Below are 22,761 nucleotides of genomic sequence, written 5' to 3'. Positions count from 1 at the left end.
CTTTAGAGGACTAGTCCATTATCATCATGGGCAGAGGCATGGCAACAGTAGCAGCATGGTGGCACTCATAGTGCTGAAAAAGAAACTGAGAGTTCCAGCCTGACTCACAGCCATAGACAATCTGGGCCAGTGACACACTCTCCATCTAATCCATATCTACTGCAAAAGGGCCACACATATTAATATTCAAATCTTTTCAGTGAGCCTCTGATGACTAAGTACTCAAATATATGAGCCTATGGTGGTTATTCTTATTCAAACCAGCATATTCTACTCCCAGGACCCATTGACTTGTAACTATATCATAACACAAACTTGAACTTAGTCCAATATCACAAGTTCCTATACCAGATCACTGTCTCAACACTTTTGAGAAGTTCAAAGCTCAAAGTCTACTCTGAAATTAATGGCAATCTCTTAAGTGTAACCCCTTTGTAAAATCAAAATAAAGAAGCACATCACACACATACATCTAATGTGCAATAACACAGAATATACATTATATTCTAAAAGTGATGAATTGGAGCATAGTGAGAAAATACTAGACCAAATCAAGACCAACAAGACAAACTTCAAGTTCTTCATCTTCATGATTGACATAAAAGGACTCTTTGAATCTCCAACTCTTTTCAGCATTTTTGACAGCAAAACATTTCTTTCTCCTCTTTGTAGGTTTCCATGGCAGGTATTTGTGATTCTTGAGGGCTCCAACATAATACAGGCTTCACTATTATTATCACAGTCTTATGAAATGGCCTGTCTGGGCCTCTATGCAGGGATATGCCTGACCTCAGAGGCATTCCTTGGCTTCCTTAGAAGGAGAATCCACACCCCTTTATTTTATCCTTCACTCTAAAGCCAGAACCATGTGGCTGAGGCTGCCAAGTTCTACTGCTTGATGAAACATGGGTCTTCCTTTACTTACAGTTGCAACAATTTTCCAGATAGTGGTTTGGTTTCTTTTACTGTGTAAGATTTTCTTCCATTTCTTCCCTTTCTTTCTTTCTTTCTTTCTTTCTTTCTTTCTTTCTTTCTTTCTTTCTTTCTTTCTTTCTCTCTCTCTTCTGTTTTCCTGTTTTAAATTTAATTTTTAATTTATTTCTTATACTCCATATTCCATTCCCTGCACCCCATCCACCCTCCAACTACTCCACATCCCACACCTCCTCCTCACCCCACCCTGTCTCCATGTGGATGCCCCCAACATTCACCACACCTGACCTCTAAACTCCCTGGAACATTCAGTCTCTTGAGGGTTAGGTGCATCATCTCTGAATGAACACAGACTCAGAAGTCCTTTACTGTATGTGTATTAGGGGCCTCATATCAGTGGATGTATTCTGTCTGTTTGGTGGTCCAGTGTTTGAGAGAGCTCAGAGGTCCAGATTAACTGAGACTGGTGGTCCTCCTATAGGATCACCCTTCTCCTCAGCTTCTTTCAGCCTTCCCTAATTCAACAACAGGATTCAGCTGCTTCTGTACATTGAGTACAAACATCTGAATCTGACTCAGCTGCTTGTTGGGTCTTCCTGAGTGCAATCGTGCTAGGTCCTTTTTTGTGAGTGCTCCATAGACTCAGTGATAGTGTCAGGCTTTGGGACCTCCCCTTGAGCTGGATCCCACTTTGGGCCTGTCTCTGGATCATCTTTTCCTCAGGCTCTTCTCCATTTCCATCCCTGTAATTCTTTCAGTCAGAAACAATTAATTCCTCTTCACAAATTGGAAGCATAGCTTCATAGTGCATTACCATGTTGGCACCACTTACTGTATTCCATTTAACATCAGACTTTTCTTTAAACGTTTTATATCCTTGATTACTAAACTTAACTCAGTTGTACTTCCTGGTGTTCCTTTTACTCTTCACACTGTACATTTTCTATTTCTATTTGTCTAGTTTGCCCCATTTTGTTATAGATCTGCCTAAAATGATTACTATGTGGCTATTATTCAAACCACCACAATATAAACGTTTAAACATTCAAGACACAGTTCTAGATAGATGCTAAATCTATAGTAAATCTTATAATGAATGTAATTGAACAAAGATATTTTTAAGGTCTATATTCTAGTATTCAGATGGTTGCTACATAGGGTTGCAACCTCAGTCAATAACAAAAATTTTGGTAGACTGGAATAACTGTGGTTTTGTTTGCTTCACAGCATCCACACTGTGAAAACAATCCGCACTGTGTAAAGAAGTGTCTGAAGAATCAGTGATCATTTTTTTTAAATTTAGTTTAATCAATGTAAATACATTTAACAGAATCTATTAGATCATTTGAGCTGCCTTACAACTGTGTCAAACTAGCTTTAAATTTCAATGCATATAAATAGCGTTCATAGCATTCCAACTAGATCTCAAGATTTGTCTCTTTCTGAGCACTAAGAAAACATAAATATTCCTAACACTTTCTATATTAAATGGACCCCAATGTCCTTTAAAATGTCCACAGGAAACTTAAGATATCTTAGTGCTTGGGGGTGTTATCCATACCTAAAAAAATCTTGATCAGTAAAATTACAAGATTAATGAAGAAACCAAAAGCTAACAATGTCTTTGATTGTTGTGTTGAAACTTAAAAGATAATTTAGTGAATAATGTGGTTAGTCCAATGTTAAAAAAAAATCAGGACATTGAAGTAGATTCCAACCAGCTTTCTTTTTTTTATTGTCTTGATGTTTTTCTATTTTAATATTTTCATTTTAATAATAAAATATGAGATAAGACAAACAGTAACTCAGTGAAATTGCAAATGACAGAAAATAAAAATAAAAAAAATTAAAAAGAGGGCAAGAGAAGGCACAAGGATCATAATAGACCTGAATTAATCTGGAAAGCATGGTTCATGTGCAGAGGACACATTGCAACCCATGCAAGTCCTGTGTATACTGCCTAAATGTCTGTAAATTTATGTGAAACTTGTTCATGTTTATCTAGAGGGCCTTATTTTCATGGAGTCCTTTATTCCCTTTGTCTCTTATACTTTTTTTTTAACCTCCTTTTCTATGAGTTCCCTGAGCCCTTAGGTGAGGGTGTTGATGGAAACAAACTATATAGGGTTGATTCTTCAAGGGCTCTCATTCAGTTCATAGCATCTGTCTACGGGTGTTTGTTACCATGCTGCAGAAGGAAGTGTCTCTGAACATGACTGAGCAGGGCTCTGATCTATGAGTATATCAGAATTTCATTAAGAGTCCTTTCATTGATACTTTTTTTTTTTAAAGAAAAGAAGTATTCGGCTTTATCTTAGGTCCCTCGGCTTAATTGTCTAATTCTTGGCTCCTTACGCAGTATCAGGTATGTGATCCTACTGGTGGATTGAGCCTTATGTTAAAGGAGATATTGGTTGGTATTTCCTACAAGCTCTGTGCCACCATTGGCATAACATATCATTGCAAGCAAGACAGAGTCAGCAATGAAAGAATTATAGAACTATTTTCATTTTGAATATAGATGTAAACATTATCAATAAAATACTTCAAATTGAATCTAAGAGCACATCAAAAAAAGATCATACATCATGATCAAGTAAGTTTCTTCCCAGAGATGTAGAGATGAATTAACACATGCAAATAGATAAATGTAATCCACCACATAAAAAGCCTGAAAGACTGACACAATATAATCATCAAATAAGAGGCAGAAAAGGTATTAAACAGACTGGTTTTATAAGGTCTTTGATGCATCTGTTTCTGGTTTTATGTTAAGGTCTTTGATGCATCCAGAGTTGAATTTTGCACAGGATAAGTATGGATCTATTTTGATTCTTCTACATGCCACCATACAGTCTGACATGCACCATTTCTTGCTGTTGATGTTGGACCATGGTCTTGCTTTAAACTGCTTTTATTATATTGAGGTATGCCCCCTGTAACACTAATCTATCCAGGTTTTTATCATGAATATGTATAGAAGTGGTGATTGCTGAGACAGGATACTTACATGCAGAGGGTGAGAGGAGAATGAAGAAAGGTAGGCAAGGAAGCCTAATACAATAGAAACTTCCTAAAATATTTACGTATACAAAGACAATTTAAATGTTATTATCAAATAACCTGGGAGACAGAGTTCCAAATGATCATCTTGCTATTGGTACTGAGATAAGAATACACATAAATGAGTTTTTGCCAAAGGTGTCCCAAGGGCATCACCAAACAACCAAGTCTATAGGTTTCTCTCTACAAACTGACAGCAAGGCTCCATTGCTAAAGACAACAACACATAAATCACCGGACATGGTGATGTTATGGTTCCTACAGAAAGCCTTAACCCCATGTTTTAGTGTCTTTGGTAGAGGGAGGTATTTTGCACTCTGCAAAAGGAAACACATAAATGCCAGTGCAGTCACAAACCCTTTGATCTACAATGGTGTACAGCTTATTTCAAATATCTTGGAAGGTTCAAATTATTTTAGTTTTAAAACTGTCTAAAACTACTATAGTAAGCATGCTTTATTGATACCTCAAAGAATATTTTTTACTTAGAAATTATAAGTTGTTAACAGTAACATTAGCATTATGAATGGATGCCACTTACTTCAGAACTTTTCATGCTGGCTACTGTACCAAGTATTTTCTCTGTTGCCCCAATTTGCTCTTTGTCTTCTGAATACAACTGATTTGTGTTCTGACAAAAGGAATCACAGGTACAATGAAATCCTCAATGAAGACAAGGGAACTGTACAAACACTTCATTTAAAACAATGAGAACAATTCTGTGGTCAACAGAAAACTAACACAAGGGTTAATGAACCTCTCTCATCTAATTTCAGATGCAGGCATTGGGCCCCATGCCAAATTTACTGCGACATTAGCTGAGCAGTTGGGATCATCTACAGAGAAGAATGTCTTGGCATTTTTCAAGGTATTTCCATTCTCATGCTTGTTTTAGCAGCAAAATGCCTCACCATTTAGTATACCCTGCCCTATTATGGACCCATACCTCACAGAAAAAAAGTAACAGCTCAAATGTCTTTAGTTTATTACTTTGTTATGGGATAAATTGTTTTTTAAGCAAATGCAGACTTCTGTAAAGAGAATGGTGACCCCCTGTCATTCACACTATCATTATACTGTTTGTTACTAATGAATTGAAAAGAATTTCTACTGGATTTGTATAATAACCATTATGTGTTCTATGAACAGTGAGTCCTGACATCCTTACTATTTTTAATTTTTTAATAAATAGGAATCTTTAGGTATTTCAAGAGTGGTATATTATGACTAAGGCATTATCTTCCCTCAGCCTCCCACCACAACACACATTTATTGAAAGTCTCAAAAGCATCTTGAGTCTTAGAATGTTTCTTCTCATAATTTTTCAGAACGAAGCCACAAGTGAGTTTGAAATGGGCATAAATTGCCTTAAATAAATTTGGAGAACTGGAGCCAATATGTCCATTGAATAGAATATTGTCTTTAATATGACTTCATGAATCATGTGCTAGTCATCTTCATTATGATAAAGCCATGTGACTATTATTTTAAAAGAATTAGATGAGGTATTGTTTTATCCACATCAGGTGTGGAGGACAGAGGATTACTTTGGGACATAGGTCCTTGATCTTCACCACATTTGAAGGTAGGGCCTCTAATTTGCTGGAACATAGAACACAGTGTGTTACCTGTCACACAAACTTCTGAGATTCTCATATTTGTGTCTGTCACTATGCTATAGGAGTACTGGAATTACCGTGCATTTTTTTACATGAATTATGTGGATGAAAACTCATACCCTCATATTTTCTTGCCAAGCACTTTACTATCTTCCCTTTATCTTGCATATGAACAAAGGAAACATATGTTCATATGAAGTATACAGTGGTAACCATATAGCTTATATTTTGGGGCCTAAGTGCTTATATATGTGCTCTGAAATAGTATCTCAGATATGGCTTATATTTAGAAGTTAAACCTCAAAATAACTTTTGTTCTTTTTATTTATTCTTCTCTCATATAATATATCTCTATGGCAGCCTTGCCTCCCTTCATTTCTTCCAGTTCCCTGATTGTTCTCTTTCCCCTAAGTTCACTGTTTCTCTCTTCTCCTTCTGAAAAGAGCAGGCCTACCTGGGATATCAACTGAGCACAGCATAACAAGATGCAATGAGGCAACCCAATAGGAGGAAAAATGTCCCAAGACCAGGAAGAAGAGTCAGAGATAACCCGATTCTAACTGTTAGGTGTTCCACAAAACCCCAACATAAACAACCTTAATATATATTAAGAGGACCTAGCAGAGACCAATATGAGCTTTATGATTGCTACTTCGGTCTCTGTGAGCCCCTAATAAGCCCTGTTTAGTTGATTCTGTGTGCTATGCTACTCTGCTGCCCTCAACACCCCTGGATCCTCAACCTTTCTGGCTCCTATAATCCTTCATGCCCCTCTTCTGCGGGGTTCCCCAAGTTCTACCTAATGTTTATCTATGGGACTCTTCATTTGCTCTCATCAGATGAAGGAGGAAGTCCCTCTGATGATGACTGAGCTTGGCACCTACCTGTGAGCATAGCTGAACATTATCAGGAATCTCATCATTGCTCTTTTTTCCAGTTGTATTTGGTTTTACCCTAGGTCTTTGGGTTATAGGAAGCTGGATAGCCCAAAACACCTTTTGTAATTGTATTTGTGATTTTTGTGTATACATGTGTGTGTGTTTCTGTGTTTATAAGGGCATTTTAAAGTTTGTATTGTAAAAACATGTAGAAGTACTCTCAGATACAGTGAGTCTTTAGTCTTGGGTAATTGACTTAGGGAGCAAATCTAAAACAAACAAATAATAAAAAAAAAAAAGAAGAAGAAGCGAACTATAATACTGAAGAGGATGCCACACATAATCAGCAAAACTTATAGTCACAATTTATTGAATAGAATCTATTATGATATTTATCATCTATTAAGATAAACCAATACTAAGCAACAGTGAATCAATACAAGGTTTTAATCTAGATCAAAAACTTTGCAGACTTTGCTTTTAAGGAGTTATTAATAACATAAACATCATGATGTTAATTTACATGTAGAAGTTTGCTCACTCTCGATCAAATCTATTATGACTTTATTTAATACATGAGGAAAATAATGCAAATAGTTGCATGATTACACAACAGCTTATTATTAGGAAAGTTACTTTTCTTTAAGTTATGTGGTATGCTACAAAAACAAAGTATTCCATATTTCTCTTGTGCTTTGGATGAGTTTATGAGTTTATATTATTATGCTATTTATATATTTGTAGACTTGACTGTTTTTGTAGCCTAGATTTGTAAATTGACTTTTAGAAAATTTAAATGATATAGTTGCTGTTATACACTTGGAGGAGTCAAAATGAGCTCAGACTATCACAGAGTACTGTTGGACACATAAAGAAAGATTACCCACTCATTAAGACTTTTGACTCTTAGTCTACAAATCCATTGTATATCACTTCATTTGAAATAAGTTGGTTAGTTATAGAAATTCCATTTTGCAGGTTAAGATAACTGGTACCCAAGGGACTATGACTCACTCATCCCGCAAGGCAAGGACTCATAGATTGTGCATGCCAATTCCATGCTGATTCTCTGACTCATCAGTTTAGGGTAAGAAACATATCTGATGCAAAAATGTATAAATAAATGAAGGGCATGATAAATCAAACTCTAGTGTAGATGTATTTTGGTTGCCACAAATAATATAGAAACTGAGAGTCTGAAAAGATCTGTGGGATTATAATTATTTATAATTTGCTCTGCGCTTTCTTGGCTTCTCATTCCAGGTTAACCTTAACATTATCCCATTATTTTAGAATAGTTTTTCAAATTTAGATTCAGTACTTTCCTGTTTCTGCCTTCCTTCCATCTTTATGCTCCTCTGTAACAAATAATGAGCATGCACAGACGAAACACTCAGTTAATGCTTATACTTTAATCAAACTTTCTTAGAATCCATTTCTGAATGCAGAATTTGTTGTTCTTGTTGTAGTTGTTGTTGTTGTTCTTGTTGTTTTGTCCTAGGACAAAAGCTTAGTCAACCCTGGCTCAGCTTCCAGATCTAAATTGTTAAAGTTAAACTATACTTGCAGATTTTATACAGAACAGTCTTACCAACTGGATATCTCTCTTTTCAACATGCCCATTAGTGTTGTGATGATAATTTTGTATCAACTTGACACAGCTAGAGTTATCTGAGAAGAGAGAACCTCAAGAAATTGCCCCCATAAGATCCAGGTTAGAACATTTTCTTAATTAGTGATAGATGTGATAGGGCCAGCACATTGTGCTTGATGTTATCCCTGGGCTAGTGGTCCTGAGCTCTACCAGAGAGAAGTTTGAGGAAGCCATGATGAAAAAGCCAGTAAAGCAGGACCCTTCAGTAGCCTCTGTATCAGCTCCTGCTTCCAGATTTCCACCCTGTTGGAGTTCCTGTCCTGGCTCCCTTTAATGATAGGCTATAATATGGAAGCATAAGACAAACCCTTTCTTCCCCAACACTTGATGATGTTTTATCATAGCACAAGTAACCATAACTAAGAACATAAAGTGACCTACACTTGAAAGCATGGCTAACAACCATGTGGACTTTGTCCACTGGCCTGACTTACTGAACCTAGGTATTTGTCATCTGGCCTGAAGTATAGCCTCCAAGTTTGCAAGGACCAAACAGTTTTCAACTTAGACCTACTAGTAGTGTCACCAAAGTCCTGCCACATCCCAACCTCTGAAGTGAATAACCTGCTGGGATGTATGCAGCCAAATGCCCTTTAGTGGTCCTTTCTCTTACCTCTTCTTGATGATGAGGTCATCAGTCATTAGCTTTATTGTGAGAGAAATTCACCGTATTTCATTAAGGATAATATGGCACTCAAATATCCATAATTCCCAGAGGTAGTAGATGTAAGCAAGCAATTAAAATCTTTTTATTGAAATGTAAGTGAAGCATGCTTATCAATAGTATTTGATGCGCACACATATGTCCATGTGCCATGTCACAGAATGAAAAACTACATATATTGTGTATTGATGATATGTATTGTGAGGATGTCGTAAGAGCAAACTGACTTATGATGTCATAGCTGGGAGTTTATGTAATGGTCATGTTATAGTAATATTTGATAATAGCCAATTTATCATAGTGTGACCTTTTTTCAAGAAGTGATTCAAGATTGTATAAGAAGAGACATATAACGGGTTCACATGAGTATGGAATATAGCAAGTTATGTACTTGATATCTAACAGTTAGAGCAAGTAGACCCAGGGAAACAAATGATAGAAAAGGAATATATATGATTCTTGCTGGAGATTTTCTTCTCATTCAGAAAGTTTATGAAATCTCTATCTGTCTCAATGAAGCTCAGTCACATGGATATCAATATATCCAGAATACACAGGTTTAAATGTTATCTCCATGCAAAAATAACTTTCATATTTGCATATAAATCAGCTTTGACAATAACTTTTAGCAGAATCAACCATCACAGAGATGTAATAATTTGAAACATAGATGAAACATGCATGTGGTATCAAGGAGGCTTTTTTTTTTTTTCAGTTTACTGTGGCTGGCTAGTTGATGCTATTGCTAAGCAACATTTGATATTTACAAAAGGGAAAAACTTGGTAAATTAGATAGTAAGTATAATTATTAATTCATTGGATTAGAAGTAACTGTGGTACAGAATAAGAGCTCTGCCACAGACAGAAGAAACAATATAAGGTGTACAGTTTTAGCAACTTTCAATTGTAGTAACCAACTGAAACCTATCATGAGCCCAGCCCTGCCCAAAATTGACAATGCGATTTTAACCAAAGAGACATGGTTACAGGTGAAAAGGATATAGAGAGTAGGTTCTTGGTAACAGAGTGTGTTTTGTTTTAGGGCACAGTAACTTCTATGGAGTAAGCAGGTTCCGTGTGTTTGTGTGTGTGGGTGTATGTGTGTGTGTGGGGTGTGTGTGTATGTGTGCCTCCCCCCCCTCCCATACACACACAGATACACTCAATTAAAGAAGAAAAGATGTGGATTTGAAAAGAAATTGGTGGGAGGATATAAGAAAGATGGAAACGAGAAAAAAACGTGTAGAAATGATGTAAATACATTACTTAATTTGTTTCCAAAACAAATTAAAGTAAGCTAAAGAGGAATTAAAATATTCTTAGGCAATCAATAAAATTCAAGTTCAAAAATTAGTATATTATAGTACATAAATGTTTAAATATACATCTATTCCAATATTTCATAAGTTGTTTTAATGATTGTTTGCATTTCTACTTTATTTTCTTCCTATAGCCTCTCTCATGTTATCCCATCACTATCACATCTTTAATAGAATTCCATTCTTATAATCTCTGTACACACTTTCCTTGGTCAGCGTTCTAGTGCTGTGAAGAGACACACAAGGGCCAAGCCAACTCTTTTCTTTTTTCTTTTTTAAAAGTTAATTATTTTATTTATTTACATTTCAAATGTTATCCCCATCCCAGTTTCCCCTCCATGAGCCCCTAAGACCCTCCTCCATCCTGTTTGCCTCAAAAAGGATGCTTTGCTACCTACCAATTGCCACCTTATTCATCTAGCATCTCCCTTCTCTGCAAATCAAGTGTCCACAGGACCAAGCCCATCCCTTCTCTCTGAGGCCAGACAAGGCAGTCCTCTGCTACACATGTAGTGGGTGCCACTGATCAAGCCAACTCTTATGAAAGCAAAATGTTTCATTAGATCTCCTTTACAATTTCACGTATTTAGTTCATTTCAATTGTGGCATAGGCATGCATGATGCTGGAGAAATAGATGAAAATTATACATCCAGATAGTCAGGCAGGAGGATGAGGGAGACGCTGTGTGCTATAATTATTATACATTGCTTCTGGTTTTTACAATTTTTCTGCCTCTTTCTACGAGCTTTGGGAGTACGTGATGTGATACAAATATCCCATTTAGGATTGAGCATTCTGAAGTCTCTACACCTCTATACACTGACCAGTTGTAGATCTCTGTATTATTACTAGAAAAAAAAACTTATTGATGATACTATAATCTTTATTCATTAGAAGTTGGTTTAATGCTATGTCCACATAACAAGGTAATAACAGAAGGCTCTTTTTCCTAGGGCCTGTGTCCTGTCTAGCCACGTGTTAATGACACCATTATTAGTATCAGATATGAATTTTTAACTTCTGGAGCAGGCCTTAAATCTAAATAGAAAGTGGCCGGTTACTTCCATGAGAATCACGCTGTTATTTCACTAATGGGCATTTCTTTCCAGGTGTAGATTATATATCATAAATAACTTGTGTGAGTTATATATCATTATAACTCACAGAGTTCACAACTGAGAAATATTAGTAATTTTGTCCTCTGGTAGTATGCATAGCAACTTGAGGTTCAATGAAGGCTACCCATTAGGGGTAAAACTTCCCGGTCTACAACAGATTGATTTATTTATGTTTTAAGAGTGAAGTATGTGATGACTTTAGCAAAGGGGCTTCCTATAAAGTTTTGGAGGACAATCAAGAACATCTTATGTCCTTATTTTTACACTGGTACTGAGATCCCAACTCATATCCACATGTTTGGACAGGAGGCACCTTTGCTACTGATTCATTTATCTGTCTTCTGCATTATGTCACAGACATGGGATTCCTTCGTTTTCAGTCTGGGTGGTGTTAATAGTAATGAGTGGGTTCAGTTGTTAACCCTATCTGCCCATTAAAATTTCTCGTTATCCCCTCACAAATTATCATAAGAGTCATTAATGACAGCAACTTAGATGAATTAATGGAATACACGGTTTTCAAGTATATTTTTTATAATTTTGTTATTTTCAGCATTTATTAACTCTATTTTTCTACTAAGAAGAAATTTCCATAATCAAATGTTTTATGGCAAAAGACAAAAAATATCTAAGATTTTCTACTTATTACTTCATTACTTTGATAAGGAGTGGGTGGCTTGGGGAGCAGGGTTGGGGGAGGGTATAGGGACTTCCGGGATAGCATTTGAAATGTAAATCAAAAAAATATCTAATAAAAAATCTTCCAAAATGACCACAATATTACAGTTAAAAATTCTGACTGTAGGAAAAAAAACCTATAGAATAAAAATCTCCAGTTCTTTCATGACCTAAATGAAATGAATTGAATAAAAAGGAAAAGAAAATAAAGAAGCAAGAACTTAAGGATTTAATAGCATTTAGTGGGCTGTCCTTTAGCAGCAATGTGTGAGTTTGTATATTAAGTGACTTTTCTGAAATTTTCTACTTCTATTCTTTATTGTGCTCAAGTATTGCATTATATTTATTGATTTGGAAGGAAGAATCCTCTTTAAATCTCCAGTATGAAACCAGCTTGGTTATGACATATACGTTTTTGGTGTGGTTTTGAATTCAGTTTACTTGTTGAAGATTTTCATGGAGGTTCATGGGCGACTGGCACACAGTTGCATTATTATAATCTTCTCTGTTTCTGTTAAGTAGAAATAGATAATGCTTTCCTCATAGTTTGCATGAGAAAGATGTCTCCTGTCAGATCTTAGCCTAATTTGGAAAGAATTGGCATTTACTATTATTCTTAAAGAAGTTTTTCTTCTTTAAAAATATTAAAAAATAACAAGAAGAAAAGGCTGTCAATCAAAATCTTTGTCATGAATTGATAATAAGGTAGAGTGCTAAATGAGTGTTTATCTATTTCATGAATTTACCATATATGTGAAATATATTTCATAAGGTTAATTTTGAGAAACTATGCAGTTTAGAAGTTAATCCTGGTTCTGCCTCTCAGCTCCATGCTTCCAGAAATAAGACTCAGTCTCAAAATACAAATATCTTGGCCTTATACCTAGGATCTACTCTAAATAAATCATAACTAAAGATAACCCATTTATTGTAATTTATCTTCTGCCATGTGGCAGGTTATCTGTGCTCAGGTACCATCCATCTTCTCACATTTTCTTGAGGGCTCTTTCTATACCTGGTTCTATCCCAGAATATTTCTCCCTTCCAGATGTCCAACTCTATTTCCTTCCTAGGGCATATATAGGCTTTTAAATTCACAGGTGATACATCTATACAATATACAAAATATTCGCTCTACAATGCTGGGCAAGAGAATAAAAATAGCAATCAAAGTAGGAGCAGATGTTTTTAAAATTTGAGTTTCTTAAACATTTACATGTATTACTTCCATATCAAAACTACCTTGTATTAAATCAACAATATGCCTGTTGTGTTCTTTCTTTCCTTCTTACCTACCTAAGAACATCTTCACACAAATGTCAACATCTAGCAGATGTTAGGGCACATAGTGATTTCTTCCCCACCACTTGCTCTAAGATTGACATTTTCAGGGCTAGTTTTACCCAGAGAAGCTTCCAGGCATGAATTAGCCTTCTGAAAGACTGCAAGCAGTTAGTCATCTGATAGTAAAAATGGTTCAAAGAAAAGAAATTCAGGCAGCATTGAAAGTTTTGAACTCTAATATTATAAACCATATTGACCCATTGATCTATTGTGCCTTTTCATGTCTTAACATTTGATGGCATAACAGGTTTCTCTGTTTGGTTTGAAAATTTTTACTAAAGTTGATGATCACAGTTAGGATAGAAAACAAGTACATTTTTATTGTTAATGAATCATTAGATCTTTGCAGTACTCAGACGTGGAAGATGAACATTTAAGATTCATTTCTTAAATGCTAAGCTCAATCTCTATTTGTACACTCTGCAGTGCAGCTTTCAGAGCAGACTGGAACCCTAATTAGGGGTCTAGCTTCCCTTTGATGTTGACAGAAACTCTTATTAGTATTAATGTATATGGAAGAGAAAATAGATCTTTAAATAATTTAAAAAAGCTTTGTGTGTTATGAACACAGACATATGAAAGATTTAATGATGTGACTTTTACATATTTATACAGTGTGCCTTGAAACATACACTCATGTATTGTATATGACTATATTTACATATTTATACAGTGTGCAATGAGACACACACGCATGTATTGTATATGACTATATTTGGAGACTAAATGAAGCTCATAAAGTTTTACCATTAATTATGTTGACAGAGAGAGTATTCTTTTGTGTTTCTTCATTGTTTCCTAGAAATGGCTAAAGCACTTCTCAACAATGATCCTTCAAGTTTTCAAACTCAGTCTCTTCCAATTCTCTTGTCTAAGATTTCCCAAAGTTTTGTAGCCATGGGAAACTAAATAGGCAATCCAGCTTGTCTTTACCGTTAGAGCATATGAGAATATATACTCAGTAGATATGTTTCACAATATTTGATCTTTTATATTTTTCATAGATACTGTGAAATACAAACAGAGTTATTCTTCAGGCACAAGTGATCTAGTATGTGATTTTAATGTTTAAACCCCAAAGTTGTGCTTGACTCAAAATAGCAAAAGCTTGTCTATCACTTTCAGAATAAGCAGCATAGGGATTTTTTTCATCAAAGAGATATTATTTTGATTATGGAAGAGTCTTTGTGTTTCAATAAAAAGTATCATGCAATCTACATATCTTGGCCTTATAAATGGATTGTTTTAACTCCCAAATTATTGTTTAAAGAGTATTTTAAAATTCTTTCAAAGTAGAAAGTTAAAACTAAGGAGGTTTGTATTTAAGGATTACTGGTATAATGTTAAAAAAAAAATTCCAGGGTGTTTTAACTGGTTGTGATTTAAGACTTGAGCATTTCAAATTTCCTATATGCATTTTTTTTTCGTTACAATACAGTGCCCCTGAAAGGCAGGCCTGAAATGGTTCAGTAAAACCCCCTTTGAAGGACTCTGCACAGGTCACAGAATAAACAAAGCCAAGGGGCAAGGTCTTTGTTATGCATGAAGCCGCTGGCCATTTCAGAGCAGCTCTGGGTGTCAGGGAACCCAGTTGATGACAGATGGTGTGGCTGTCCTTGCAAATTTTTCACCTTCAAATGACAGCCTCTGTGGAGATAGTCTGTAATCACTGGAGAAAGATCCTCTAAAAGCCACTTGGTAATTACATGAAGGGAAACAGTTTTTATTTCAGGTATAGTTCAGGCCGCTTTTGATATTTAAGAAAGCTTGGACATTTGTAATGAAGACAGACAAATGAACAAAAATCTTTCTTCTCACGGAGCAGTTCTCCACACAAAGCAATAAACAAGGGAATGCATATCGATATGCTTTCAAAATCTGTCTTTTAAGTGAACATATTGTTTGGTTTGCTGTGCATTAAGCCTTTAAGTGAAAGTATTTTCTTTGAGAGGAAGACAGTGTGGACTAAATAACTACAGCAGATGTTTTTTAGATAACCAGGCTAGATATGTTCTAAAATAGTAGTATGTTGTTTTAAGTAGTTAGCTTCAACTATATCATCACTGTGTGTTTGGAAGATTACAACAGATCTTTCTCCATTTCCATATTTTTTCCCCACTGAATCTCTATAGATAAAGGGATAAGAGAGAATTCTGTAACTTCATTAAGAATTCTGTATTTATTCTGTATTTAAAAACAGTTAATTACATTGCTTATTTAAAATGTATAAGGAAAGGTTATAACAATTCTGAGTGACAGAGAGGTTGCTGACTTATGCAATCTATAGATTGTACAGGCAGAACGCATCATAAAATTGAGACATATTAAAAAGTCTTAGCTAATTTGAATGCAAACATTGTTTGAGCTTGATTTAATGAGTTAGCCATTGCTGTCATCTGCTCTTTACATTTGCCTTCATGTACTATAGTTTTTTTCTATTGTGCACTATGGTCTGAAGCATAAGTCAAGGAGTAGGATAAGTTCAGGACAGAAGAATCAATAGTTTGTTATTTTTATTAAATTATTTGTATGTTCCTTTAATAACTTCATTAAGTGTTAGAAAATGGAGAAGTACAATCAGACAATTTAATCCATTAAATTGTTGGTTTATGCTCTTGAAGGAGAGTTTCATTTAGACTCCGTGCAATATGAACATACATTTTCACTGGATAAAATCTGAGATAGTCACAGTTACGAAGGGAGGTACATTTGTGACAGGGATGAGTGATCCTCCATGTGGGCCAAGTTGGCCAATTCTATAAATTATATTGATTTTTATTCACTCGTTGCTTCTCTCAACATATTTATAATCCTTAAACTCACCTATGACAAACTTTCCTAACACATTCCTTGAAATATTTGTGAAATCCTATTGTATTTTGCAGTTGACTTGTTACTGTTAGGAAATGTAGATATGATTGGTTCTATTACCTATATCTGGAAGTGTATTGGTTTGAATAAGAATGGTTCCTAGAGGCTCATAGATTTGAATGCTTGAACACCAGGGAGTGGAACTATTAGGAAGTGTGGCCTTGTTGGAGTAGGTGTGGCTGTGTTGTAATAGGTGAGTGCTTATAGGAGGAATTGTGTCACTGCGTGAAGGCTTTAGACTTTCAGAAGCTCAAGCCAGACCCAGTGTCTGTTTTTTCTGCTACCTAAAAATTTTGGCTCCATCTGCAGTACCATGTCTGCCTATATACGCACTATGACAATAATGGACTAAACATTTGAACCTGGAAGCCAATCACAATTCATTATAAGTTGGCATGATCATAATGTTTCTTCACAACAATAGAAACGTTAAGTAAGTCTCAGCAGGAGGTGGAGGTGAGGGGTCAGGGATTGTGGGGAGATGGACAAGGGAACTGGTGGGATGTTACTACCTTTGTCTCTGAAAATGTAAAATTTGGAAAAGAAAGAAAGAAAGGACGGCAGAAGAAAGGAAATGAATATGTTGATAGAAAAGAAGAGATAAGAAAGGAAGATATGTAACGACTTTTCAAAGACAGCTCACCTTTAATGGCTTTGTACTCCACATTCACTCTTTTCTCTTTGTTATATTTTTACTTTATGATTAATTGTAATATGTTAAAAACAAAATACAGGCATTTGTAATGGTCTCCATAAAGTTCAAACATTATCCAATAAATGTTCACCATGCTTTTACATTACATGGAGAAATATGGTCAGACAGCATAAAGGACTAGACATCTCACATCTCTGGCAATGGTAACTTTGCAGTGTACAACCCATTCTTTATTCATGTTCAGTAGATATATAGAGATTCTGTCTTTTTTTATTCCCTCTCACACCAGAATGGATTACCTGGTCACATATATCACTAAAGAATTTCTATCTGTTAAAACTACTCTGAAATTTGTTTATGTCAAAATGAAATATTCATATTATGGCAAACATGTATTATTCTTGCATAATACCATGAAATTCTCAAAGAATTTAACATGCTTAAAGAAATTGTAGTTAAAATTGTAAGAGCAAGATACAAGCCGATTTTTCAAGCTGATTTGACTACTGGGGTATCTATATATATTATGTAAGTAGTTCACAGGACTTCTATCCCAGAAGAAATTTGGAGTAAGATGGAATTTTGATCTGTGCTATTGTTCCTTTGATCTACACCACTGATATCACTGAAAAAAAATATAGCAGAGGGATGGATCCATTTTGCTCTAGAATAGCTTTTAACTCTTAGACTATCTGTTTTTTCCAAGTCATCAGATCTTAAACACAGTAAGACCATCTATTAAGTGACACAGAATACATTTGTAACCACCTAGATACTTGGCATCTCTGGGCCCAAATATTCTCAGCCATGAGATAAGATCATTGTAGAATACTAAATTTATAGGGTCAATAAGATTAAATTTTGTTAATAAGATGCCAATAAAAACTATTAAAATGGTAAAGTACCATTCAGTACAAACAGAAGAAATGATTATTCCCTAAGACAGTTATACCATGAAACAGCACAGTATATGCATTTATAGCTTTATGATTTTTGTAGGGATTATGACTCAATTTCATCATTACCAAGAAGGATAAATAACATCAAAATAATAAACTTATTGCGCTACAATTTCCTTACTCATAAAATGAAGATAAGCTTGTATACTTCATATGGATATATTCCAATGATCAAATTTAAAAAAAAAAAATGCTAGATGAAGAAATATCTTGTTAGGTTTTCTCCTTTTAAAATTAATTATATTATTTATTTACATTTTAAATGTCTCTCTTCCCAGTCTCTCCTTCAGAAATCCAACCATCCCATCCCCCTCCTCTTAACTTTTAAGAGGGCGCCCCCTATACACCCACTCACTTCACCTCACCCCTCTAGCATTCCTCTTCTCTGGGGCATCAAGCCTTCATAGGACAAAGCACATCCCCTTCCACTGTGGTCAGACAAGGCAGTCCTCTGACATATATGTAGTAGGGGCCATGGATCAGTCTATGTTTGCTCTTTGGTTGGTGGCTTAGTCCTTGGGAGCACTGGGGGAATCTGACTAGTTGATACTGTTATTCTTCCTATCGGTTGCCATCCCCTTCAGTTTCTTCAGTTCATCCACTAACTCTTCCATTTTGGTTCCCAGGCTCAGTTTAATGGTTGGCTGTAGGCATCTGTTTCTGTCTTACTCTGGTGCTGGCAGAGCCTCTCAGGGGACAACCATGCAAGGTTCCTGTCTGCAAGATCATGTTGGAATCAGCAATAGTGTCAGGGTTTGGTGCCATGGAATGGATCCTATGTTGGATCTGTCACTTGATGGCCTTACTTTCGGTCTCTGCTCCATTTTTGTCCCTGAGTTTTCCTTTAGACAAGAACAATTCTGAGTTAAACATTTGGAGATGGGTGGGTGTACCCATCCCTCAACTCTGGGCCATGTCTATCTACTGGAGGTGATCTCTTCAGGTTTTACTTCCCCACTGTTGGGCATTTCGGCTAAGGTAAAGTCTATTGGGTCCTGGAAGCTTCTCCCATCCTTGGTTTCTGGAACCTTCTAGTGGTTATTCCTGCTCTCCACCCCACACTGCTACATATTTCTATTAATTCTCCTGGCCCCTTAGACTTCCTTCCTGTCTCTCCCATACTTGCTCCTGCTCTCCTTTTCCCCCTTCCTTCTCCTACCTAGTTCGCTCCCTCCCTCAGCCTTCCATGATTATTTTGTTCACCCTTCTAAGTGGGATTGAACTATCCACACTTGGGTGTTCCTTCTTTTTTTGTTTGTTTTTATTACATATTTTCATTATTTACATCTCAAATGCTGTCTCCTTTCCTAGTTTCTCCTCTGGAAAAAAAAAAAAACCCTATCCACTTCCCCCTCCCCATGCTTCCCAACCCACCCACTCTCATTCCTGATCCTGGCATTCCCCTATATGGGGGCATAGAGCCTTCACAGGACCAAGGGCCTCTCCTCCCATTGATGACCGACTAGACCATTTTCTGCTACATATGTAGCTAGAGCAAAAAGTTCCACTATGTGTTTTCTTTGATTGGTGGTATAGTTCCAAGGAGCTCTGGGGGTACTGGTTAGTTCATATAGATGTTCCTCCTATGGGGCTTCAGTCCCCTTCGGATCCCTGTGTATTTCTCTGGCTCCTTCTTTGGGGAACATGTACTTTGTCCAAAGGGTGACTGAGCATCTACTTCTGTTATTTGTCAGGCACTGGCAGAGCCTCTTAGGAGAAGGCTATATCAGGCTCCAGTCAGCAGGCTCTTGTTGGCATTTGTCTAGTGTCTGGGCTTGGTGGTTGTTTATGGGGTGGATCCTCAAGTGGTGCAGTCTCTGGATGGTCTTTCCTTCAGGCTCTGCTCCAAACTTTGTCTCTGTAACTCCTTCCATGGATATTTTGTTCCCCATCTAAGTAGGAACAAAGTATCCACACTTTGGTCTTCATTCTTCTTGAGTTTCATGTGTTTTACAAATTGTATGTTGGGTATTCTAAGTTTCTGGCTAATATCCACTTATCAGTGAGTACATATTATATGTGTTCTTTTGTGATTGGGTTACCTCACTCAGGATGAAATGCTCCAGATCTATCCATTTGCCTAAGAATTTCATAAATTCATTCTTTTTAATAGCTGAGTAGTACTTCATTGTGTAAATGTACTACATTTCTGTATCCATTCTTCTGTTGAGGGACATCTGGGTTCTTTCCAGCTTCTGGCTATTATAAATAAGGCTGCTATGAACATAGTGAAGCATGTGTCCTTATTACCAGTTGGACCATTTTCTAAGTATATGCCCAGGGAGAGGAAATATAGTAGTTCTTGAGAGCCTATGCACTAAGTATAATTCTAAATATAATTCTTAGGATAGAAGTGATATTATTTAATGGCTTAAATGTAACATAAAACATTGTATTTCCTCTTAATTAATAGTTTTTTATTAAATTATGTTATTTATTTCTATTCCAAATGTTGCTCCACCTTCCAGAGTTCTTCACCCCATCCCCCCTTTGCCTCTGAGAAGTTGCTCCCCACCAACTCCCACCTCACTTCTCCCAAGCATCCCCCTTGCCTGGGGCATCAAATCTCTACCGGGTTAGGCATATCCTCTCACTGAAGGTGAACAGTCTTTTGCTACATATGTGCCAAGGACCACTGACTAGCCCATGTATGCTCTTTGGTTGGTGGCTTAGTCTCTGGGAGTTCAGAGGGGTCCTGTTAGTTGATAGTGTTGTTCTTCCTTCTGCTCTTTCAATCCTTCCCCTCCTTCTTCTATAAAGCGTCTCTGACCTCAGTATTTGCATTGTTTTAGTAAGCTGCTGATAGAGCTTCTCAGAGGACAGTCATGCTAGGCTCCTTTCTGCAGGCACAACATGGCATCAGTAATACTGTCAGGGTTTCTTGCCTACACATGGGATGAATCCCAAGTTGGGCTGTATAGCCTTCCTTGAAGACTCTCTTTAATTTTTGTCCCTGTATTTCTTTTAGACAGGAACAGTTCTGGATTAAAAAGTTGAAAGTAGGTGGGTGGTCCAACCCTTCCACTTGGGGCCCTGCCTATCTACTAGAGGTGGTCTAATTTTTGATATTTGGACATTTCTGATAATGTCATCCCTATTGAGTCCTGGGAGTCTCTCACATCCCAGTTCTCTGAGACTTTCTAGAAGTTTCCTCTGAAGCTGGCTATTTCCATTCTTTCTCTTGGCCTTCTGGACTTTTTTCCTGGCTCCCCTCATACCTAGTTTTGTCCCCTCTTTCTCCTCTAACTCCCCTTTCCTACCCAGGACCCTCCCTTACTCTGCCTCCTGTAATTACTTTCTTTTCCCTTCTAAATGGGATTGAAGCATTCTCTTCTGGGTCTTCCTTCTTGTTAAATTTTTTATGGTTTGTGAATTGTATCCTGCATATTCTGTACTTTTTGGCTAATGGTCACTTATTAGTGAGTACATACTGTCTTAGTCAGGATTTTTATTCCTGCACAAACATCATGAACAAGAAGCAAGTTGGGGAGGAAAGGGTTTATTCAGCTTACAATTCCATATTGCTGTTTATCACCAAGGAAGTCAGGACTGGAACTCGAACAGGTCAAGAAGCAGGAGCTGATGCAGAGGCCATTGAGGGATGTTCTTTACTGGCTTGCTTCCCCTGTCTTGCTCAGCCTTCTCTCTTATATAGAAGACTCTTATAGTAGTCTTCTCTCCAAGACTACTAGCTCAGAGATGGTCCCGCCCACAAGGGGCCTTTCCCGATTGATCACTAATTGAGAAAATGCCTTACAGTTGTATCTCATGGAAGCATTTCCTCAACTGAAGCTCCTTTCTCTGTGATAACTCCAGCTGGGTCAAGTATACACAACACTAGCCAGCACACATACCATGCTTGTCTTTTTGGGTCTGGGTTACTAAGGTCCAGATGATATTTTCTAGTCCCATCCATTTTCCTGAAAAATTCATGATGTCCTCCTTTTTAATAGCTGAATTGTATTCCATTGTATAAATGAACCACGTTTTCTGTATTCATTTTTAAAGTTTCTTGGAGCAAGTAATATAAGAACCATGTACCTCTAGCTGCATATAAAGCAGAAGATGGCCTAGTCGGCCATCATTGGGGAGAGAGACCCCTTGGTCTTGCAAACTTTATATGCCCCAGTAAGGGGAATGCCAGGGCCAAGAAGTGGGAGTGGGTGAGAAGGGGTGCAGGGTGAGGGGTGGGTATAGGGAACTTTTGGGATACCATTTGGAATGTAAATAAAGAAAATAGCTCCTCTGGTGAGTGGAACACAACTTCTGTTCCATGCCAATCACGTGGGACCTGAGATGGCATTAGGGAAGCAGAAAACCTGGCCTGACCAGGGTTACAAGTCCCTTCCGGTCTGCACCAGCACCGAGTCACCTGGGTATGGAGTCGACAGACACCCCCAAGGTCCCTAGAGGACTCTCCACGAGATCATAGGACCTCAGGTGAGTGGAACACAACCTCTGCCAGGAGGCAGGTCCAAATGCCAGATATTTGTGCTACTTCCCTGCAAGAGGAGAGCTTGCCAGCAGAGAGTGCTCAGACCACAGAAACTCAGGAGAGCTAGCCTTCCAGGTCTGCTGATAGAGGCTAACAGAATCACAAGAGGAACAAGGTCTACCCAGAGACAAATATAAGAACTAACTCCAGAGATTAGCAGATAGCAAAAGGAAAATGTTAGAATCTTACTAACAGAAACCAAGACCACTCACCATCATCAGAACCCAGCACTCCCACCTCACCCAGTCCTGGGTACCCCAACACACCCAAAAAGCTAGACCCGGATTTAAAAGCATATCTCATGATGATAGTAGAGGACATCAAGAAAGACTTTAATAACTCACTTAAAGAAATAGAGGATAACACTGATAAAGAGTTACAAGTTCTTAAAGAAAAACAGGAAAACACAACCAAACAGGTAGAAGTCCTTAAAGAAAAACAGGAAAACACATCCAAACAGGTGATGGAAATGAACAAAACCATATTAGACCTAAAAAAGGGAAGTAGACA

General features: G+C 37.0%; 1 long non-coding RNA gene across 1 annotated transcript in view; it reads left to right on the top strand.

The window, feature by feature from the left end:
- The window catches only part of LOC110290674, a 274,545-nt gene that overhangs the window by 122,617 nt on the left and 129,167 nt on the right, over positions 1-22,761 (top strand). The window contains exon 4 of the long non-coding RNA XR_002377489.2: positions 4,773-4,864. This is a non-coding gene — a long non-coding RNA (uncharacterized LOC110290674). The remainder of the gene's footprint in view (positions 1-4,772; positions 4,865-22,761) is intronic.

This window comes from Mus caroli, chromosome 3 (genome assembly GCF_900094665.2).
Source record: "Mus caroli chromosome 3, CAROLI_EIJ_v1.1, whole genome shotgun sequence".
Taxonomy (NCBI): Eukaryota; Metazoa; Chordata; class Mammalia; order Rodentia; family Muridae; genus Mus; species Mus caroli.
This window is presented reverse-complemented; position numbering and strand designations above follow the sequence as displayed.